General features: G+C 42.2%; 1 long non-coding RNA gene across 1 annotated transcript in view; it reads left to right on the forward strand.

The window, feature by feature from the left end:
* The first annotated feature begins 2060 nt into the window (after nucleotides 1-2060).
* LOC310705839 overlaps nucleotides 2061-19406 on the forward strand; it is a 35865-nt gene continuing 18519 nt past the window's right edge. The window contains exon 1 of the long non-coding RNA XR_014525477.1: nucleotides 2061-2158. This is a non-coding gene — a long non-coding RNA (uncharacterized lncRNA). The remainder of the gene's footprint in view (nucleotides 2159-19406) is intronic.

Consider the following 19406-nt stretch of genomic DNA (forward strand, 5'->3'; position numbering starts at 1 on the left):
TACTTAGATTTCAAAGGTTGGGCAGTAGTTCTAAATAACACCCACGTTTTTTTAAAAAAATATTTTTTAAAAAATATAACCTCTCAACAACCAAACAACTGATGAAACAGAGAAACTACTGGCTGTGAAAAAGACTACAAAAGCTTGATCTCCTCACATGGAGAGTTTCATTTTTATTCTATGAGAAAGAGGGAGGGGTTCATGGTGAGTTCAAGCAGCTCTTTATCTCGAAAAATAGCATTGCTCTCAGGCATCATGCATTGTAGGGGTGGGGAAGAATTCGGCTTGGTCTACATTTTAATGTGAACCTACTTAATTCTCATTGAAACAATATGCAAACTTGAAACACAATGCTCCTTCAAAATGCATAGTTCATCTAATTTGGGGATACAGGTCTCCAGCCAAATAATGTGTACAAGAATGTGTATAATCTATATCCATAATCTATAGTGTGACAGGACGTCTGTTAGGCCCACAAAAATAACAAAAATAGTGAGCAAACTTTAGAGTTGTCCAGAACTCTTTGTTGGGCTGGGTGTAAAGCAAAGAAGGCAGACAGGTTTGGGGTGGAGAAAAATTTCAGCTAAACGCTGAAGCCTTGGAGACTTATAAGAGCCTAACCTATTAAATCGGCTAGCTTGTACCATAATCCAGAGGTTTTCAATCTTTTTGACTCCACAGCTCCCTTGACCAACTACATTTGTTCTGTGGCACCCCAGTGGGGCTCAGGAGCCTAGTTGGGTCAGCCCTTGCCTGCAGAGCTGGCAGCCTCTCACCATTTTTCAAACACCCTCCCTTGTGGAGGGTTCCCTCAGCCTCATCTCCTCTCCCCTCTCCTTGGGAGTCCTCTGGGCAGCCACAGCTGCTGCCCCTAGTCTCTGAGCTGCCCCCCTGCCCCAAAGAGAGGTGCCTCCTCACACTGCCCCACAGGGGCCCGGAAAGCACCCCCTGGCCAGATCCAGAGGCATCATTCACCTGCGGAGCTTGTAGCCAGGGCTGCTGCAACAAACAGCTGTGCAGGCCTTTGGGAGGCAGAGATGCAAGAGGGTATCAGAGAAGGGAGGGAAGGAAAGAGGGACAGAGACCAGTGTTGTCCGCGGCATCCCTGACCATCATTCAAGGCACCCCAGGGTGCCACGGCACACTGGTTGAAAACCACTGCATAATCCATGAGTTGCAGACCTTGTGACTTTAACCCCAAGTCAGCCTTCTTCTCATTAATCCATTTTGTTTCTGGTCAGCACAGCTACCTTTTGCTTACTGTGTGACAATAAAAAATTAACATCATTTGGTGAGATGAACACGCACATTACATCACGTCTTAAACTAATCAAAATCTGAAGGAAATGAACACCAAATCTTCAGTTCTCCTCAAAGGAAACACTTTTTGGAGTTACTTTCCCTTGATTTAGTTTTCAAATGTGCAGAGTTATAATTCATAATTAAGCATGCTGCATTTTGATCATGCAAATGAAAGTAGGAAAGGAAAGCTGATTTTTCTGAGGGGAAAATGATCAGAGTAAACAGATGGCAAGCAAAAGAGGAAAGCATGATACAACTCGGTTTAATTAGCATTCAGTGTGACAGTGAGACTGGCTTAGCACTTGCTGAACTTGGCGCTGGGTTGGCAATCTCAACTGCAACGCTACAGAAATATAACATACTTCTGTTTGATTAACAAGCATCTTATGGCATGAGCCTCGGAGCTTGCTGTGAGGCAATAGAAGGGTGGGTGCTTATATAATCAACTATTCTGAGATAATAAATCCTGGACTCAGTACAAAAATATTTGTTCGCACATCCCAGAAGTGAATTACAGGGCGAAATGAGCTGAAACGTTGATGAAAGTCAGCATCTCACAGAAATGCCTCTTTCATAAAGTTTCATGGTGTGATTTTTTTTTTCTATAAAGAAATCCAAATGGGTGGAGTTTGCAAGTCCTCTTTCAGATCACCTTCTTCCTACCAAGTTGAAAAAACAAGGTCCAGAGTGTGGTGTGCTGCATGTGTTGGGATGGTGACATGTTGGGTGTTCATGGCAACCATAAAGTGCTGAGCCACCCCACAGCCAGTCTCCTTGGCAGAGATGTTGCAGTTCCCCAAAATAAGCAGGCTGGGTGTCCTCAACACTGCCTCTGAAACCAGCTCTGTCAGCTCAGGTAAGGAGACTGCTAAGCAGCAAGACGGGTGGTAAACCAGCAGAATCCCTAATCTGTCCTGATTGACCAGTACACACTCTAGACCCCCCCCCCCACCAATTGGGGAGAGAGAGAGAGAGAGAGAGAGAGAGAGAGAGAGAGAGAGAGAGAATTTATATAGACCACAGTAACTCCACCTCCCAGGATGCAGGTGGCACTGTGGGTTAAACCACAGAGCCTAGGACTGGCCGATCAGAAGGTCAGCAGTTCAACTCCCCGTGACGGGGTGAGTTCCCATTGCTCGGTCCCTGCTCCTGCCAACCTAGCAGTTCGAAAGCACGTCAAAGTGCAAGTAGATAAATAGGTACTGCTCTGGCAGGAGGGTAAACGGCGTTTCCGTGCACTGCTCTGGTTCGCCAGAAGCTGGCCACATGACTCGGAAGCTGTACACCGGCTCCCTTGGCCAATAAAGCAAGATGAGCACCACAACCCGAGTCAGTCATGACTGGACCTAATGGTCAGGGGTCCCTTTACCTTTACCTAACTCCCCCTCCCAGACCCTCAAGTCTGCCCTGATTCTGCCCTGAATACTCAGGTGAGCACCATTGGGTGAGAAAAACTCCACCTTGCTCACCCACCCAGGTCTCAGTGATGCAGGTCAGATCAGCCTCCTCATCCACAATCTGATCATGTATGAGGGAGGTCTTGTTCAGAGGTGACCTGGCATTCAGCAGCAGCAGCATGTGCAGACCCAACAGCTGGCTGATAGGACAACAATTTCCCAGGCTGGAGGAGGAATGGGCACACGGCAGAGTCACTGTCAGTGCTGTGTACCCCTTACCCGGTCTGTCTCACCTTCCACACCATACTTCCTCCTTCCCTGAACCACTGCAACTGTCCCCTTCCTCTCCCTAGCTCCTCTGTTCCCAGGCACATCTCTTCTCCTTCAGAAAAATAATCCACACAAGTTAACCCCACAGTCCAAGATTCTGTTCAGCAGCTTCAGCTTTTGTAGCTGGAGTCAGTCGGGGGGGGGGGAGAGACCAGGGGGGAAAGGTCTGCCAGGCAAGAAGCAGGTCCTCCAGGACTCACAGCCAGGATTTCCCTGGTTTCATAGTTTCGTGTTGCTTCCAGAGGACTTTAGTGAAAATTCATCCTGTTTTGTTTGCCCACAGTACCACTTACCTCTGGGTAAAATATGCAGAGGATTATGCTGCCAGGCTACAAATCTACATCCTAGTCTGGAAGTAAGTCCATTGAACACAGTGGGGATTACCTCTGAGCAGACATGTATAGAATTGCACTGGCAGGGTTTTGAAGAAGGCCAGGCATGGTGTTGTGTTAAATGAAGTTTGGAAGCATCTGAACTGAAGGATTATTTCCTCCAACCTGCTGAGTTATTTTCAAGTACATGAGGCGGATTGACAAAGCAAGTTGCCACTTTCTAAATTAATTTCAGGGCCATCAACCACTATTTCTCCTTGACTTGGCGAACTAAAACTTTTTAATTAACATCAACAGAAATTAGGCCAGTGTCAACAATGAGCCTAATGCTGCCTGACATTTCCCACAGACTAAGGCTCAGCTTGAACATACAGCAGTGCGTCTTTTTAATCTTAATTAAGTAAACACAATCAAAAACAGCCTTTACATTCCATTTAGTTCATTGCAGAAAACATGTGTTTCTCTCAGCTAAACGTGGCATATACTGCCATGGCTTTTTATAGGCCGCAGGACTGATATGTCTGATGACTGAAATCGACCATGCACTTGGTAATACGTATTTCCAACATTTCATATGATATGTATCATCAGAAAACACTCCCTCTGGATTGATTTTACAACGATTTTTACAGTAAAATAAAATACTATGTTGAAATGAGAAATACTTGAAGCATTTACACAGAGGATCCTAGATGCTAAGTACATTTCCCTCACTGCAGCTAGCCTTATTTTCTGTTTTAATGCTAAGATAACACGGGGAAATGTCTGAGAGGCCAAGCATTTGTGTGTCTCTTGATCCTGTCAAGGTGAGCAAAGTTATTTGTGTATTTAAAGGTGACTTTGACCTAACATGAGTTAGTGTGAGCTAGTGGATTTAGTGGACATAGAAGTAGACTTGGTCCTCAAAGACATAGGCTGACAGTCACATATTGGCCAGGTGTCTATATTCTGCATACACACCATACATTTAAAGGGCATCTCTTCTTCCCTCCCCCACAAAGGGGGAGAGTACTCTAGTTTGCTTTGCACAGAGCTACAACTCCCAGCCCCCTGAGCAAACTCTGCTTCCAAGAATTCTTCAGGTAGTGACTTCAGGTAGTGTATGGTGTGTACACTGTCCTACTCTGTAATTGGGGGACAGGTGAGGAACTGGCAAGCTAAGAGTTTTTATTCTTCTCTAGGCACATCACTCTCTCTGTATATGTTGGTTTTAGTTTCTGTGGCTTTTAAACAGAGTAATTCAAATCTCTTGAAGGCCTTAACCAAAATTTAAATGAGTGCATTACATGGTTAATGGACTCTTAATATCTAATGAGCAGACTAAAAGAGAGATAGTTTACTGCTTATGTTTTTCCCCATCTGCCTACAAAGGCTGTGTAGTTTCATTAATTAACTATGCCTTTATGTTAGCAGCCGGATCAACTGCAAATCATCACCATGCATTATTTGGAATAGTTGCCCCTGAGTAATCCAAACCATACCCTGAATGTAGTTTAAACAGGATGCTTTAGCCAAACGACATTATCATCTTTAAGTATACCTCTGGTGCATTGTATGGGAGATGAAACTGAGCCTCTTAACTACTCCAGATTAGCACCCACATAGTGCCAACCATATTAGGAAAATGTGTTAGGAAAAATATCTACAGGCTCCAAATGACTTTGGAGTCATGAATAAAAGCTTCAAGGCAGGATGTGTTCCTGCTTTTAGATAAGTGCTAAAAATGCAAAAGACATTTGTCATGACTGCCAAACAAAACTGGCACAAAGCTTTTAAATCCTTAAATACAGTTAATTGTTCACAGGAAAACATAGGGAGCATGTCAAACAGCTTTGTTTTGTTTTCATATCAGGATAGAACCTCAGAGGAGGACAGAATTTAAGTACTTGCTTAGTGAATTTTAAAATATTTAGGCCATGTAATACACACTCAATGTGGAGAATCTTAATTCTACAGGCATAAATTAAACATAAACATTCCTAGCAATGGTCTAAAAAGCTATTGCATGCCACCCTAATCTCAGAGCGGTACAAGATTCCAGGGATTCCAGGCACTCACCCAGGGTGTGTGTTTTATTTTGGAAATGAAGCACAGTGGAGACTGTGGAGTCTTTATGATATATGGTTTATTTATACATACATATATACACAACCTGAAGCCTACAATGGAGGGGCTCACAGCATTAACAACCCAAAAGGTTTCTCCCATATCTGCAGCCTTGGATTCAAACAGACATCAAACATTGTGCTCTGCTTGTCTGGCTTTGCAGCTTGCTGCCTGCCTTCTCCATGGCATCACTCCTAACTCTGCTCTAAGCTTCTAGCTCACATTGCTTCTAACTCTCTACACTAATCTTTGGCTGGAGAACCTGGAGAAAGGATGGGGGTGGAGGAGAAGAGAGACATGAAGGATGAGTTGGCGAGTCCTGGCATCCAAGCCATGTGTGTGCCTGTTCGCTGTTCTCTGAACTTGCCCAGCTGCTAGCATAACTCAAAGGATTAGAGACATGCATAGAACAAGAAAACAAACCCAGCAGCTATTGTGCAACAGAACAACAGGAGCCGAGTACAAAAGCCAATGCTGGCTGTTCCATATAATCTGATCTTCCATTGTAGAAGGCTGTAGAAATGAGCAAATGCCTACTCCAAAATACATCAGCACCTGTTCTGAAATACTTCTTTAAAGTAGATAATTTACTTCTGGCTTCCACCCACCCCTGTGTATATGCTTCCTATTCTAAATATTTGTTTCATATTTAGCCAAGAAGATAGAAATTTGTTGGAACAAGAGTCCCCTTCAGCATTTTAATTAAAGCTTCTCAAATATAGAGTCCCCTCACAGGCATAGTATAAGTAGCTGCTGGCTGAGAGCTGTTTGTCAGTTTGCTTACAATTCTGCAGGGAGATCAGAGTGGCTGGGGCAACCCAGTCAGACGAGCGGGGCACAAATAATAAATCATTATCATCATCGTCGTCAACATCATTCTTCAGATTCAACATTTAGGCTGAAAGTCTGGTGCAAGTCCTATTCTAGAAACACAGACCAATTTGCTTGCAGGCTAATAATCTGCCGGAAATCAATACATTAGGCTTTTCCTGGCTAAAGTCCCCCATTTTCTTTGATCAAGATGTTGGTGAGGCATCTATACACGGTATTTGCAGGGATATATATATATATATATATATATATATATATATATATATATATGCTTTCGTAGATTTTCACGGGTACAGGAATGCAGGTTTTGGTGTCTTCGGGTGTCTTCCCGTGTAAGAGTTGGGGTGTCTAGGCGACGTTTCGACGAGGTCTCACTCGTCATCTTCAGGCTGGTGCTTTCGGCTTCTTGTTACTGGAACAGAGCAGGATCTCAGTGTTTGAGTTCCTATAAATACTGTTGAGGGGGTGTGGTGTATAGCCTCCAACGTTCTGGGCAGAGAGGAAGTTCCCAGGTTAGTGTGCCTTTTCTTCTTTTGTTCCTTAATTACTTGAGGGATATCTTGAGTGATTTCTTGAGTGATATTCTGAGTACCACTTAGGTGGGTCATTAAGTGTGGATTAGTTGCTAAAGCTTTCGTGTCTTGACCTCTTGAGCTTGTGAAGAGTTTTCTATTTAGACAAGTCAGAACACAAACCCAAACTTTGGCTCAGATATGTTGACGACACCTTTGTAATTTGGCCACACGGGAAAGAAAAACTAGATAGCTTCCTCACACATCTCAACAGCCTACACCCCAAAATACAATTCACTATGGAAATAGAAGCCAACAACCAACTTCCCTTCCTTGACGTCCTAATCTACAAAAAACCTGATGGCTCCCTAGGACACACTATCTACCGGAAAAAAACACACACCAACCGCTACTTACATGCACAATCACACCACCACCCTGCACAAATAAACTCCGTAGCCAAGACTCTCATCTCCAGAACCAAACGCCTGGCTGACAAAGACCACTTGACAACTGAGTTACAGAATCTCTCAAATGTGTTAATCGCCAATGGATACCAGCAAAACAGGGTTACGAAGCTAATCCAAAAAGAAACACCCCCCAAAAACCAAGACACAGAAGAAAACAATGGCATGGCCCTCCTTCCTTATATCAAGGGCACTACAGATAAAATTAGCAAAATCCTCCATAAACACAATATCAAAACAGCCTTTTGCACCAACCAAAAAATAGCCAATATCCTCAGAAACCCCAAAGATAAAATCCAGTTGGAAAACCAAGGGGTCTATGAAATACCCTGCAAAGTCTGCCCAGCCACGTACATTGGACAAACAAACAGACGAATAAATGCACGTATCGCAGAACACAAGAATGCCGTCAAAAAAGAAGAAAAAACTTCCTCTCTTTTCCAACACATGAAAGAAACAGGACACGAAATTAATTTTGCAGATTCCAAATTGCTCTTTAACATGGAACATCACCACAAGAGAATAATCATGGAAGCCATCGAGATAGAGAAACACCCTCACAACATGAACAAGCGTGACGACACATCCCGCCTGCCAGACATCTGGAAATTAGCCCTCCCCACAAAAACCGACACCAGAACCAGAGGCACACAGAACGCCATCACCAATCAACCACACCAGACCCAAACCCAGACCCTCTCCACAGATAAATTACAGACACCATCCAGTAGCCAAACCATAGTGGCACCTCCGGATGCTGCACCCCCCTGCAATCCCTACACAGATCTGGCTGGCACAGGGCACAAAACCACAGCTCGCCCCTATACACGAAGCCAAGCCAGAGCACAACTAAGTGCAGTACAGCCATCTTCTCAGAAAAACTCTTCACAAGCTCAAGAGGTCAAGACACGAAAGCTTTAGCAACTAATCCACACTTAATGACCCACCTAAGTGGTACTCAGAATATCACTCAAGAAATCACTCAAGATATCCCTCAAGTAATTAAGGAACAAAAGAAGAAAAGGCACACTAACCTGGGAACTTCCTCTCTGCCCAGAACGTTGGAGGCTATACACCACACCCCCTCAACAGTATTTATAGGAACTCAAACACTGAGATCCTGCTCTGTTCCAGTAACAAGAAGCCGAAAGCACCAGCCTGAAGATGACGAGTGAGACCTCGTCGAAACGTCGCCTAGACACCCCAACTCTTACACGGGAAGACACCCGAAGACACCAAAACCTGCATATATATATATATATATATATATATATATATATATATATATATATATTAGCAGTGTCTTCAAAATATTTATAATGAAGCCATGAGCCTCAGTGGCAGAATGATAGTGACTGACTGAGGGGGGGGAAATAATTAAAAAGAAGCTGTGCTTCAGATCAAATTCTGTTCAATCAGTTGTTGTCTGTAGCTTCTTATTTTTATTGCAAGTGCTATGCACTCCATTGAAAACTTTTATGAAGACTGTAGTTTACTATAGTTATTGTTTAACTACCATGGAGATCAAAGTAGGGGGTCTGTGGCTTGGATTTGAAAAATAGGGAGTCCTCAGTAATTAGCTAATTGGGAACCACTGTTCTGGTGCATTTTGACCATATATTACATGTTCTGCTGGACCTTAATAGCTTGTTCACTTTAAAAATGGCTCCATTTCTTTACAAATAGTCCATAATTGCATAGAATGTAGACTGAAAGTAGCTATGTTGCTATCCAAATGTTATTGGACTGCAACTCCCATTGTACCTTATCATTGTCCAGAATAACTAAGGCTGATGGGAGCTGGAGTTCAACAATATCTGAAGGGCACTACATTGGCTACCCCTGGTGTCGACAATATTTTAACAGGGTGACATTCCAAACAGGGTGACATTCCAAACACCAGTACCAGCACCCTGAAGTCACTTAAATGCTATTGTCCTGCAATAGATAACTCGCATGGGACTTCTTTTGGTGTGCTTTAGTTTGGACCACTAGCTTATCAAGCGCCCTTAAGCACTTTATAGTAAGCTAACCCCTTGATGTGGTTGTCTGTGTTCATTTCTGGCCATGTCCCAACACATATTCAGAACATGAGTAGGGCAAAGCAAATTGAAGCAGTTCTGATAAAGCTGTTCTTCTGGGGTATGACATCTGTGTGAAACTAATTTACATTGTAAAGCAAAATAGACTTTGATTTTTATACCTCACAGAAAGAAAGTCATTGTCTCATTAATTTAACATTTCTTCTGAGACAAAGAACTAAAGCACTTGGCAATTCCCTAGCCACTAAGGGATAACATAATAATGTTATCTACCTTTGCAGCATTAATTCATAGTTTAAAGTTTAAATTGAAGACAAGGAAATACAATTTCAGTCTTGTTTTTCTTCTGAAAGAAACATTCTGTCATAACTGCTTGCCTCTAAGCTCTTGGTAACATGAGTCATTTAAAACAAAAAAGCATTAATGCGGGGGTGTTATGTTATCCTAGTAATTTCTTTTATTTTGCTTTTATTTTCCAGCAAGTGTTAAAATATAAGGCAGGCTTACTTCTTGTGTTGAGGTGATAGCCTGGGTGATGGGCAGTTAAGATAAATGAAGCAAAGGGGCTATGTGAGAGATGGCAAGATGGGCTAGAGAAAGACTCAGAGCAATGTTTGAGAGCAAAGTTTGATTTCTGTTTGAATCCAGGGCTGTGGCTATGGGAGATCAATACCTTTTTGGGATGTTGATACTACGAACACATCCATCGTAGGCTCAGGTTATATGTGTGTGTAAACAAACCATATATCATGAAGACACCACATTCTCCTCTCTGCCTTGTTCAAAAGAAGTATGAACCTCGGGTGAGCACATGGAACCCCTGAAATCTCATACTGCTCAGGGATTGGGGTGGCATGATACGATAAAAAACTCTACCTCCAGTCAATACAATGAATTACCTTATCAAGCTGTTATCCTGATCCTCTGGATAAGTATGCAGAAGTGGAAACAGCCACCCTTTTCTGAGCCAAAATAAGCTCTTTCAAAAGCCCAGTACCTTCGTTAAAAAGAAATGTGTGGTGCTGTGATTGTGCTACCTGGAATGGCATCCTACCTGGCCCAGTGCCCTCATAGGATGTCTGCTGCTGGTGGCTATTTCCAACAGAGTGACTCTGTGCCACCCTATGCCGCCAGTGTGACTGGCTGCACACTGATGCAGCGTAGGCAGACATGTTAACATTGCATGATTCTTGTGGTGGTTGTGCTCCCAGGCCGAGCACTTAAACAGAGTGGATCTTGGGGCCAGTTTTTATCTGCAGCTTCCAATGTACTTTTATAGCTTCCTAAGAAAGAATGACTGGTTGTGAAAGGGTGTCACTTTTATGAAGTGCATATCAGTAAAAAGAGGACAGGAAGAGACTGATCGCCATAGAAGTGCTGAAATATTTCCATTCTTAGACGACTTGTGCACTTAACTGAGCTATGTTGAGGATCGGACAAGATTTTTACACAAAGGCATGTGAACTGTAGCAATCTCTTGTTTCACTGGCAAAAGCAGTAGGATTCTGCCCTTTGTACTGTTAAACTAGCTGAAGTCAGGATAAGAAATTAGGAGATCTGAAATTTCAATAAATCTGAACAATTATTCATTAAACTTCATAGGGATTTTGTTTTTATTTGATTTCTGGTATGCATAACTGTCATAGACATAGGAAGCTGCATAGCAGCAAATCTGATCATTGGTCCATCTAGCACAATATTGTCTACACTGACTCTTTCCTGCCCTATGTGGAACTGGAACACTGGAAGCTGAACTTAAAACCTTCTACATGTAAAGTTTGTGCTTTACAACTGAGTTGCAGCCCTTTCTGTCATATTTAACATGCACATTTTCCATCACCAATAGGTCTAGAAACTTTGTTTTAAAGAAAGGTGGCATCCTCAGAATTCTTACAGAACCAATTATCTTAACCCCAACCTTCCTTTTTGCTCCATGACTCTGGTTTGGCTGGAAATACCCTACAACCTAAGTCCAGATAATTATTTTATTTTATATATATATTTATATGCTACTTTTTTCTTCCAAGGAGCCTATGGTGGATGAGATACACGGTTCTCCTGCTGCCCTTTTCTTCCTTACAACAACCCTAAAACAAAAATACCAGCAGTAATTTGATACTGTGGTAAAGTGATGAGTGATGACTCTACATTGCTTTTTTTGCAGTGATTACAATAATTTTCAGATTAACTCATTGTTATGGACAGTTATGATTATGCTAGTTGCTTTAAAACAAACAAGCCCTCTGAAATTTGGCATTTCAGTGGTTTATTTTTACTTTAAGATGAACCACTAGGCACTGGCAGGAAGAGTAAACAAAGTAAAGAACAAATTTATTTCTAGCTATCAAAGATGTTGGTGATGGTGATATTTTACAGAACAGAAAAATCCAAAAGCACTCTGGTACATACATTCCTTGGAAGCATTTGCCAACTTGCCTTTCTCATTCAGAAGTGCAATGGTACTCCCTAGTGGAAGACCTCAGCAACTACTATTTCTCATTCATTAGTTAAGAAACAGTTGGAAATATACACTATGCAAACTTTTTGTTTCCGAGAACATGGGAGATTATCATTGGAGAATGACACTGGTTGGATCTGGACCACAAACAATTTACACAGATAGGTGTGCAAGACAGTAAGAGGGCTAGTACATTTTAGGAAATTGCTTGAAAGATGGAGTGCTCTCTATCAATGCCACTTGTACTAGCAAAGCTGTAGATCTGAGAAACTGGGTGCTTCTTTATTTTCAAAAGGAAAACAATCACTGCTTTGCTGTTCCTGTACACTTTGATGCCACCTGAGATCTTCTACACTTGGCACAAAGGAACATAATTGCTCTGTAAAGAGCTTCCTGATTCACCATCTTAAGCCTGGGCACATTACAGACATGTCTCTACCATTCCCTTTACAAACAGCACCTTTAATATTCTCTTTCCCAGTTGCCGCTCCACTGACCCACACCATCTTTTTCTTTAGCACCCAGCCTGAGAAAGTTCTGTGAAACATGAAAGTTACACTGTTGTTTTGTGACATTCACTTGGCCCTCCTCATTAAGGCATCACTATACTTTCTCCTGTTTCCATTACTTTCCTCACAGACCAACATGGCTGTCTGCATTTTTAATCTATGAAGCATAGCTTGATGACACAAAGTGTTATCATGGAAACCCATGATCAACTAACTGAGATAAACTAGTCAACCCCTATGCAGAAGCTCATGTGTGAAATCAAAAGGGAGAGCTAAATTATTTGTCCCCAGCCCCAAATCATGAAGGTCTTGAACAGGGGAGCATCCTGTACTCATGAAGGTTTCCCCCATGATTCAAGACCCCCATTTATTCAGGGTTCTGAAGCTCTCTGAACCCTGATCCCTCTTATACAGGATGCCTCCACAGATACACAAGCTGAAAATTCCTGAAGGTAACAGAGGAGTCGGAGGAGTCACCTGGATCTGGGTGATAGAGCTAAACCATACGGGCCTGTTCTACCTGTATTCTCTTCAGGCCATAGCACCTGAAGGAACCTTAAACCATGTAGGGAGAATTTGTGAGTATAGAAGGCTCCCAGCATCAGAAATTTGCTCTCCACAAGGCAATGGGGCAAGGAGTTTATTGCATCAGTTCCAGTTTCCTGCTTGGCAGGGGGTTGGACTCGATGGCCCTTGTGGTCTCTTCCAACTCTATGATTCTATGAATTGCCTGCCCATATTACATTGCCTCGGATGTTTCCTGAAGACATATCTTTTTGCCCAGGCTTCCACCTCCCCATCAGATTGAAGGTCACAAAATGCCTTTACAACTAATCCAGGGAAGCCCCTCACTCCATTTTATCCTCACAATAACCCTCTGAGGTAGATTAGGCTGAGGGACTCTGACTGGCCCAAGATCACATGAGTTTCATGGTCTACTGGGGATTAGAACCCTGATTTCCCAGTTCCTAGTCTGGCACTCTAACTGGCTCTTAGCCCAGCTAGTCCAGTAAACACTGAGCATGCTTAGTCAGGAAATACTGACAGTAAAGAAAGAAAAATGGACAGGAAATGGAAACGCCTGCTGGCACTCTAAACAGGAGCACTCCTGCTGGGAGATTAAGATGCCCTGCAACACCTTGTTAGAGATTCTGCTTTTCCAAGTATAGACCTGAGCTGTAATATTTCTTTTTAATAAAGAATAATGCTTCTTCTCTTCTCACATCCTAACCTTGGTTATTCCAACAGCCTCTCTCTTCTAAGCATATCTCAGTCCTGCAGATTATATATCTGCAGTTCTATCTACTAAAGACCCGCTGCATCTCCAGTTCCCATTATCATAGATACATAGAATTATAGAAAGGTAGAGTTTGAAGGGACACCAAGGGTCATCTAGTCCAACCCCCTGCAATGCCGATATCTCAGCATGCGGTCCATCCAATTTGAAACCATACTTAGCTTTGCAAATGTGCTAGCAGTTTAATTGCTGCACCAATCTTACTGTTTTTACATTGTTAATCAAAGTTAGCAGGAAATCCTTATCAGTTTTTATCAATTTTTCAAAAACTAATGTGGAAGCAACTTAATGTCTTCATCTGCATTTTATGCTGGCCATAAATGGATTTCATTGTTGCCTGTCTGCAATGAAGTGTTGTTAAAAGTCAGTGTAGAGGTTAACTTTTGCATTTTAAAAGGTTAAAGAATAGTGGACCAGGATTTTTTTTTTTTTCAGAAGGAAAAGTATATTGCATGTTTCCCTAAATTAACATTGTGGTTATTCGGCAACATTTAGAAACATCCTGCAACACAGACGTCACAGGAAGCACAAATTGGTCTGGATCAAGACCAATTGGGAATTATAGGAATTTGCTTTATATTAAGTCAGACCATTGACTCACCTTGATTGAATCTGCAACCTTCTGCATGCAAAGCAGATTTCTCCCACTGAGTCACAGTGCTCCCCATACCAATAATTTTAGAAGACATCTGAAGGCAGCCCTGTTTGGGGAAGCTTTTAATGTTTGATAGGTTGTTGTATTTTAGTGTTTTGTTGGAAGCCGCCCAGATGGACGGGGTATAAATAAATTATTATTATTATTATATCCCATGTGTGTATTATCTTTCATGTGTTTGAAGAAACTTTGTATTTCCCCATCAGTTTTCACATGATACCAGAATTGTTTTTCATATAATGTATTTTTAAAAATCACCAAAGATTTTTTAAAATAACAGGTAGTAATGTATTGTGTACACAATTTCAAGCATATTTTATTATTTCTAGTGGCCTCAGTAGGTGATACTAATGTATTTTGCCAAACATGACCTCATTCCTTCTGAGGAGCTTGGAGTCTTAATTCCACCTGTCATTTTTCATATTCCTATAGCCACTCTTTGCAAAGCTTGCATCACCTTGGAGAAACAATGCTATTACACACACCCTCACACCAAACACACACACACACACCTTAAACATATCTATTTCCTTGTACTAGCTCTCTGCAATGTTTATGATGTATATGCTTTAAAAGTGCTCGTTTTTAATCTATATCTTGATCAGTGTTATGTCTACTTGCTTTTAGAGTTTGTTTGTATATGAATATTTTGTGTGGTTTTATTTAAACCGCTCATAGGGCAATCCAAACTCAAGATCCACCAGGGTGAGAGTTTGGACTGGATGGATCTTGGGCTTTCCCGGCTGAGACTGGGTTCAGGAGGTATCAGGTCCTTCACCTTGGCTGAGCCAAAGATATGCCAGCATAAAACACCCCTGCTCACCGGGGGCTCAGAACGGTTTATGCCAGTCCAAGTCCCTCCACTCCAAGTGACAGAACAAGGAGAGGCTTGCACCTATTCCAAACCCCTTTCAACTCACGTTATGTGACCTAGGAACCTAGTGGAGCTTAAATGGCAAAAGGAGTAGTATAAAACAAATTCCTCCTAAACTGGGTTTGGCATAAGGGTACAGTCATACCTTGGTTTTTGAACAGCTTAGTTCACGAACAACTTGGAACCCGAACGTCGCAAACCCAGAAGTAGGTGTTCTGGTTTGCAAACTTTGCCTCAGAAGCTGAACTTCCGAAGCGTTTTCCGTGGCTTCTGATTGGCTGCAGCCAATCGAAAGCCGCACCTTGGTTTCCGAACGTTTCGGAAGTCAAACGGACTTCCGGAATACATTCTGTTTGAAAACCAAAGTACGACTGTAATTTAAGATGGCATTGTCTCTCTGTAGTTAGGATTGCTCTGTTATCGGTTTGTGTTGGTTAAGAGGTACATAAATCTTGTTAAATAAGTTCAAGTACTAAAGAATCCTCTTTAGTAGCTCCTTGTTCAGCACCATAAATATAAGGAGAGAGCAAAATTCTATTTCTGTAACCTTTGTTGGGAGTGGTGGGGGAAATAAGTCAACGTGTCTTCTATTTAAGGATGGGAAAAGCAGGGGTGGGATCTTTGCTTACTACTGATACTTCATTCCCCTTGCTCTCTACCGTTCCTAAATCTGCCATAGAATTTCATATGAGTGAACACACAGTCTGTCACTTACTAGGAAATCTGCCACCCTAGTTTTCATTACAATGCGACAGCCTGTTCTTCACTTGCAGGTTCTTTGCAAAATTAGTTTGGTTGTGAATTGGCTGCCAGATTAAACTGCTGTCTTGGTGGGTCTCTAATCCAAAGAAATCCGCTTTTCAGATCAACGTCTCACCTCCCATCTAATTTGCATAGCAAAGTGGTTCAAAAGTAGTGCCACACTCTGCTCAGAAACTTCATTTTGACCTCCTCCCACTCGCAATCTTCCCTTGCCACCAGTTTCAAGTACGGAATTCATCATAAAGTTTAAATCAGTCTTTCCAGGGACTACAGTGCATATCTGGACCATTTCTGATATGACAAGTTCATGTTTGCTTCAGCATCTGATTAAAAAGGTAAAGGTAAAGGACCCCTGGCAGTTAAGTTCAGTCGCAGACAACTCTGGGGTTGCAGTGCTCATCTCGCTTTACAGGCCAAGGGAGCCACAGTTTTTCCAGGTCATGTGGCCAGCATGACTAAGCCACTTCTGGCAAAATCAGAGCAGCGCATGGGAACGCCGTTTACCTTCCCACTGGAGCGGTACCTATTTATCTACTTGCATTTTTGGCGTGCTTCGGAACTGCTAGTTTGGCAGGAGCTGGGACCAAGCAATGGGAGCTCACCCCATTGCGGGGATTCAAACCATCAACCTTCTGATTGGCAAGCGCAAGAGGCTCAGTGGTTTAGACCACAGCGCCACCTGCATCAGCATCTAATTAGAGGCCTGCAAAGCAGCTTCTTACCTTCCCAGTTGTTTTGCTACATCATTTAATGCGACTTAGTTCCCCCTTAAGCAGAATACGAATAATCTTCCCTTTTAAATATACAAGGTGTGCATAATTTCTTTAATTAATTCAATAGCTGTTTTGAAATAAATAAAACAACATAAGGGGGATAGATCATTGTGTATCTCCGCCTCCCAATGATTAGAATGAGGCTCACAACAAGAGACATTCAGCCTAACCATCTACAATTTGCTGCTACAGGCAGCTGAACTAAATGCTGATTCAGTTTATTGAAATGAATGGAACTGGATTAGGCTTGTTTGTCTGCGTACACAAAGACACAAACACAGTAACTCACCATATAACCATAAAGCATGGCCACAGTGTCATTTTACTGAATTCTGACTGTGATAGATGAATTCAGAAAGTTACCACAGCATTGAAGAGGTTTTCCACAAGGCTTCAGGGGCCAGTTTCAAGGAAAAGAAAAACATTGGATTCACATAGGGAGAGTGCTTTTGATTTCCATTCTACACCACATCATGACAACTGAGACACTGCGTACCTTTATGCATGGATCTCTTTGTTGTTGTTGCTGCAGCTCAGTTCCACTTAGATCAGACAAGCAGGAAAAATAATTCTGTTCATCTCAGTAGACACAGACACATTTTTATTATTCGCCTCTTTGCGCCCCACCCCCTTTATCAACAGACTTGCGGAAACATTAACGAACATTTAATTGTAATCCTAAATTACAAGCCTGCATTACTTAGCATTTGGCCTAATTTAATAAAAGGTTTTCTTCTAAATACCCATTGTAGCAGCTAGGAAATAAACGGAGGGTATGAGAAAAATACAGGGAATTAGGTTCTTCTTGGTTTTGATTGGTATCTAGTTGCTCTAAGCACTCATTTTATCTCATTACATTATTGGCTAAATACTATTAATGAGGTGATTATCCTGTATATCAGCACGGATCCCATGGTATTAGCCATATGACACGCATTTGAGATTAATTAGGTTGTTCCAACTCAATATTTGGAATTCTATCTTTATACTTCTTAGTGAATTTGATAAGATGAATTATGTATGCTCTGCCACCTTGTTATACATTTATTATCAGCTGTCAGTCTTCTTTGAGGCTGTCACCCCTTCAGACACTAGTTCATGTCATGGACTATTCACTAACATTATAACTACTTGGGCTCAGGGTATTTTTTATTCTTCTTATTATAATAATTCCATGTCTCAGTTACCCTGAATACACACTTAGGAAAGGATACTAGGACTCAGAAATTCACTTCACATAATGCTAAGCTACTTCTAACTGAAGAGCAAGTCAAAATGACAACCTAGACAGACCCCAGTCAATTATCCAAAATCCCCAGCGTCCCCCCATGTCTTGTTTGAGTTGTTCTCAACACTTTCCATGCATGCAGATTACATTTCATGAGACAAACTCTTTAAATATTTACTTGTCAGCTCAGCCTAAAAGCAAAGGACGTTACAAAAGTTCAGATAAATGAACCATATTCTGAATATCCCCATTTCATGACCTATGAAAACAGCGATAAAAGTCTTTTGCACACAAATGTAAACCTTAGCCATAGGCTGTGCTGAAAACAAATTGAATATGAGAGGCAAGCTGTGATTTCTTTGGGTTCACACCATTTGCTAATATTTAAGAATGTAAAAGTATACCAATGATCTAGCTAGCTAAATATTCCATGTGACAGTTAGCAAATGCCGCAGAGTGGCAAGCAGAGTGTGGGAGAAATCTTTCCTGTGGTTATTCCTCGGCATCTGACAATCAAAACAGCAGGTCAAAGGATCCAAGGGAGGGGGCACATTTATTACATTTTTATCCTAAGAGCTCAGCACAGCACCCCTGGTTGTCGCGAGGCAGCTAGGCTGAAAGGCAGGAACCAGACCAAGGTCACCTAGCTTCTTGGCCATGTGGGGATCGGAACGTGGATTTCCCTGATGCTTTTCTAAATATCTAATTACTGTACTGGATGGGCCTTTAACCACACCTTTTGATCCAGCTTATGCATTTTTGCCAAGCGTGTACAGTCCCCTCCTTTCTACTGTGGACCTATATTTACTGGAGAGCCACATGTTTTGGAAGAAGCATATGCTTCTCCAAGTTTAAAAAGGAGGTTTAGATAGAGGTGCTGCTGGGGGGGGGGAGGAGAAGACGAGGAAATAGTTCCTTTGCAAAAGCAGCAATTTCCTTTAGCAGATAGCCTTCCAGCAGCTTCCACCTCAAGCTTCCTGCTTGGCAGGGGGTTGGACTCGATGGCCCTTGTGGTCTCTTCCAACTCTATGATTCTATGATTCAAAGCCTCATACTACTGTTAGAAATAGTTATAAACTTAAAACACATTTGGGGAGGAAGCTGGAGTCAGCTGACGTGAAGTAAAAAGAGTTAGTTCATGATACATGTATGATGGGTCATGAACACACTGTGTCTTGGTATGTAGGCTTTTAGTGTGGTGTTGTTTAGGGTGGCGCTGTGGTCTAAGCCACTGAGCCTCTTGGGCCAGCCAATCAGAAGGTCGGTGGTTCAAATCCCTGTGACAGGGTGAGCTCCTGCTGCTCTGTCCCAGCTCCTGCCAACCTAGCAGTTTGAAAGCATACCAGTGCAAGTAGATAAATAGGTACCGCTGAGGCAGGAAGGTAAACAGCGTTTCCATGCGCTCTGGTTTACATCATGGTGTTCCCTTGTGCCAGAAGCAGTTAGTCATGCTGGCCACATGACCCGGAATGCTGTGGGCAGACAAACATTGGCTCCCTCAGCCTGGAAGCGAGATGAGCGCCATAGCCCC

This window comes from Podarcis liolepis (genome assembly GCF_965112155.1).
Source record: "Podarcis liolepis genome assembly, chromosome: 4".
Classification (NCBI taxonomy): Eukaryota; Metazoa; Chordata; class Lepidosauria; order Squamata; family Lacertidae; genus Podarcis; species Podarcis liolepis.